Below are 5,355 nucleotides of genomic sequence, written 5' to 3' on the forward strand. Positions count from 1 at the left end.
AGTCTCAAGTTTTACCTCAAACCTAATTGCATTGTAATCTGTGTGGGTGGGGCTCAGGAAATTTTTGTTTTAAGATATGGAAATCATTCTTCCAGACTATATTTTTTTCTTTTTTTTTTAAAGTAGAAACAAATAAGCCAACCAAAATCTCTACCTCGCAACAATCTGCTTGTGAAGTACAAGTTATACTCTGTGAAATACACAGCAGCCCACAGTGCTGAGAGTACAGTGGACTACACCCAAAAGAGCTGAGCCAGAGTCATGGTTGGGTGAATCTTTCCTGAGCATGTAAACATTCTTCTCCCAGGCAACTCCTCCCCACCTTCCCACAGGTGAAGACGGTCTCTTGAGCAGAATGGCATATTTGCATACCAGCCCAGGTGAGCTCTGAAAGAAGCAAAACAAGGCAAGAGCTGGGCTGTGAAGGGCTTCCCACCAAAGGCTAAGTCACTGCACCCTCTGTCTTGCTGAGAAACCCACTTGTGAATTAATACTGCCAACTCTTTTTTACCTTTACTTTCCAGGCAGTAAAGGCAATTCGCCAACATTTAACCACAGACCAAACCTGAAAAAACTTAGCTCTGACCCAACCTTGTGCTGGAGTTGCAGATGATCCTTAAAATTAACCTGTTCTGACTCCTCTTGAAGGCCAATTTTTTACGCAGCTGACCTGCCACTATGTAGCAATGGCGCCACCTACAGAACAATGTGGAAAAAAAAGACAAGCGCCTCAGAGATGGAGGTCAGATTTGGTGCAAAGAATGGAAAGATATAATTTTTTTAAAACTATAGCATATCAGGGGCACTGGGTGGCTCAGTGGGTTAGGCCGCTGCCTTCGGCTTGGGTCATCATCTCGGGGTCCCCGGATCGAGTCCCGCATCGGGTTCTCTGCTCAGCAGGGAGCCTGCTTCCTCCCCTCTCTCTCTCTGCCTGCCTCTCTGCCTACTTGTGATCTCTCTCTGTCAAATAAATAAATAAAATCTTAAAAAAAGAACTATAGCATTTCACAGTGTATTTACGATATGCACTTGGTAAGTTTAGGCTATCTTTACTTTTAAAGGATAGCTCTGCCTATCTTCGTTATCAACAGACTGTTTTACTTAAACATGTGAAAAGGGGAGACACCTGGGTGGCTCAGTCAGTTAAGAGTCTGCCTTAGGCTCAGGGTCCTGGGATGGAGTCCCCCATCGGGCTTCTTGCTCAGTGGTGAGTCTGATTCTACCTCTGCCTGCTGCTCCCCCTGCTGGTGCTCTCTGTCTCTCTCTGACAAATAAAATAAAATCTTAAAAAAAAAAAAATGTGAAAAGGAAAGAGATAAAAACATAAAAGAGAAAAATAGTTAATTTGAAATGAACAAATCACAATCCACGCAGTGCGTGAATCATGACAAACAAGATGGGGTCTTGACGTCAACAATTGCAGGGGTAGTCTCTTGATTCCTCCTCTTCCAGATTGTATCAGAGAAAAAGGCTTTTAGTCAAGTCAGTTGCACTTTATGAGAGTAATTCCTGCAACCTCAGTCTAGAGCTTGCTCTCCCAGCCCTTCCAAAAATACTAGGAGTCACCATAAAACTCCGCTATAACTTTTTTTGACATAAATTGAGTAAAGAGTGTTCTGTTGTCTTCAACCAAACCCTAACTCTATATAATACATGGGAGTGAAATAGATTAGTGATGGAAGAGAGTTGAGGGGCCTCTGCTGCAGCGGTCACAGAAAGCCAGCTGCTCCCATGGCTGGATTTTTCCACAGAGGCAGCAGGAGGAGTAGAAGTGGGGCTTTCTAAGTTCGATTTATGCTCTTAAATAATTAGGAGTGACAGTTATGAAGGTAGATACATAAATGTAATAGGTGTGTCTCCTAGATCCCAGGCTGATGGTAGATCACAGGGAAGCCTGACCTCTAAAGGCACCTGGGATATGTCATCCTTGTCTCCCAGACTGCAGCGTGCAGAAACTCCACTTCATGCAGGTGGGAATGGAGGTGGTGAGCCTGTCTTCAGTACCAGCCTCACAGGATTTCGGCCTCAAAGTTTTTTCTGTGACTCACCAAACTCTTCTTTCAGAAATTATAATCTTGATATAATCATCATTTTTTTCCAGGGCATATTAAATAAATATATGACATTTAAGTTTCAAAATGTTAAACTCAATGCCACCAAAAATTCGTCTTATGTGCCACCGCTGAGCACCCTGGTGCATGAAGAACTGCAGGTTTTAGATTTAGATCTGGTCCTGCTCTACCTCTATTAACCTCACTTCACTTTGGCCTCCACTTTCTCAGGAGGATTTAGTCATAACACATGTAAATTGTTACCAGATCCATCACCCAGTGGCTCCAAAAATGATTAACTTTTAGATTTTTTTCTATTTTTCAAAGTTTCTAATGTGATAACTGATCTCTCTGGAAATCTGAAATATTTAAATATATGCCATCTGACAACTATCTTCAATGGAGTAAGCTAAGATGTCACTCAGTAAGAAAACATGGAGCACAGTTTATAAGAAAGCCAACATTGGTGTCAATAGAGAAAAATTCTAAAATTACTTTCGTTTTCTGAGCTCAGTGCTTATGATTTATGTCCTTTCTCTCTCTCTCTCTCTCTCTCTCTAGTAGAAAAAGAGAAGTGCCAAGAGATTTCACTGAATTAAACTTGGAATAGGTTGATGAAGTTAAATAAGATATGGAAAGAATGTGTAGTGAATGCAGATTAGATATTCTGGTAGTATGAAGACAGCAAGAAAAAGGCATACAGCTCTGTGCTGGGAATCTCAATACGGAGTATTGTTTTTCATATCCAAGAGTCTCCTATTTTGCACCGTAATACAAATGGATTTAAGTCAAAAGTGAAAACATTATTGCAAATTACTCTTCATTCAGGATTCTCACTTGGCTGTTTTTCCCACTGATTTGAGTGAAGATTATGTATTTTTTTTTTAATTATGACCCCCTCATGTCATGTAATTTGTTTCTTCTCTTTATGACTTCAAGTAAGTATTTGTTGCTATATACCACTGTAGTTTCAGACATCTTAAATGTATGTGCTCTTTCAAGTACTTGGAAAACAAGTACTTTTTTTAAAAAGATTTTATTTATTTATTTTATTTTATTTTATTTATTTGACAGAGAGAGAGATCACAAGTAGGCAGAGAGGCAGGCAGAGAGAGAGGGGGAAGCAGGCTCCCTGCTGAGCAGAGGGCCCGATGTGGGACTCTATCCCATGGGATCATGACCTGAGTGTAAGGCAGAGGCTTAACCCACTGAACCACCCAGGTGCCCCCGTAAATACTTTTTATCTCAAAAATATGTAATGATGCTGTAGAGAGGAAACCTTGACTCAAAGAACAAAAACGTCAATGCTAGGAGCTACGCAACATGAGTTTTATGAAGAAAAGGATGTTTCTAAAGGTATTGTAAAAGCTGAAAGGAGCAAAGAACACATTTAAAAAGATACTACTGGAGATGGATATTGTAACTAATGGGAGAAAATTACTCTTAAACTTTGTTTATATTTCTAAGTGGCGTAAGTTATAAATAAATTATAATAAAAGCAGTAGGAAACCTATGTGTCCCCAATAGTATCACCTTGAAATAATATGATATATAATAATAAGAAGAAGAATAAGAAATAATGATAAAACTAGTATGGGCAAAACTCTGGATTCTGCTGGTAAAGATAGTCACAGAAACTTTTGGCTTTTCTGTGACGGTGAATGCAGAGGTCCCAGGGCTCAGTTCCTCATTCTCCAGTGTTAAACAGCAGATCATAGGTTGTCCATTCACATGGAATGGATACTGGCAGAAACTGTGTGGTCTTGGAGCCAGCAGCAGGAGCTCGCTTCCCAGTTCTCCACCTGTCAATGTTGGGTAACTTAAAAAAAAAAAAAATTAAATTAAAAGAAAAAAAAGGCTTGACATATTTAAATACACGAGGGTAGAGTCTATGTTTGTTCTGCTGTCAGTAATTGAACCCTAAAAGATGCAGGATGACAGAACGATAAATGATTAATAATAGAAAATATGAATGATTTTAAAGTTTAGAGGAAGAATTGTGGCCCATTTTCAGAAAATTTAGGATAAAATCAAGAACCATGTGTTTTCTGATTTTAGTGAACTATTGCCTAATTCTGGGAAACTGAAGAAAATATTACTGTATTTAGTTCTATGTCTCTGTGTCGTAGAATGGAAGGTGGGATATTACTGTGACTTTATAGAAATAGAAATGATCATAGAGAATGCAATAGAAATTATACACCAAAAAATTCAATAGCTTAGATGAAACTTAAAAATTCCAAGACCTGGGGCACCTCGGTGGCTCAGTCAGTTAAGAATCTGACTCTTGATTTTGACTAAGGTCATGATCTCAGGGTTGCGAGATTGAGCCCCACGTTGGGCTCTGCACTGAGCATAGAGCCTACTTAAGATTCTCTCTTTCCTTCTCCCTATGCCCCTCCATCCCTTACTTGTGCTCTCTTTCTCTCTCTCCCTCAAAACAAAACAAAACAAAACAAAAAACCTAGAAAGACACAAACTACTGAAACTGATTCAAGAAGAAATTTAAAATCTGAATAAACCAATAATAAATGAAGAGATTAAATTCGTGATTAAAAAAAAATCCCCCAAAAAACCCCAGGCCCAGATGACTTTATGGGTGAGTTCTACTAAATGTTTAAAGAAAGAGTAACATATTCACAAACTCTTCCAAAAACAAAACAAAACAGAAAAATGGGAAAAATTTGTCAATGCATTATATGAAGCCAGTATGACCCTGATACCAAAACCAGATAAAATAATCACAAGAAAAAAAAATCATACACCAAGATCCATTATGAACATAGATACAAAAATCTTCCTAGCAAACCAAATTTAGGGATGTATAAGAATCATGTTTCTATTTTTTAATTTGTTTTTTAAATTTGTTTACTTATTTGTACTTTTATTTGTTTGTTTATTATGTTTCTATTATCCAAGGAATGGAATGTTCATTCAACATATGAAAATTAATAAATGCAAATACCTCATGCTAATGGAATAGAGGGAAAAAACCACATGAACATCTCAATAGATATTAGATAATTGAAAAGAACTTATCCCATATGATAAAAGGCATTTATGAAAATCCCACAACTAATATCATACTTTATAGGGAAATACTGATAACTGTCCCCCAAATCAGGAACAATGCAGGATATCCATTCTCACTATTTCTATTAAACATTCTAGAGGTTCTAGAAGCTCTAGTCAGGGCATGAGGGGAAAAAAAAAGAAATAAAAGGCTTCCACACTGGAATGGAAAAAGTAAAATTACTTCTATCTACAGAAGACATGATCTTATATATAGAAAAGCTTAGGAATT

This window comes from Mustela putorius, unplaced genomic scaffold, assembly GCF_011764305.1.
Source record: "Mustela putorius furo isolate JIRA1106 unplaced genomic scaffold, ASM1176430v1.1 tig00000721_pilon_pilon_pilon, whole genome shotgun sequence".
In the NCBI taxonomy this organism is placed as follows: domain Eukaryota; kingdom Metazoa; phylum Chordata; class Mammalia; order Carnivora; family Mustelidae; genus Mustela; species Mustela putorius.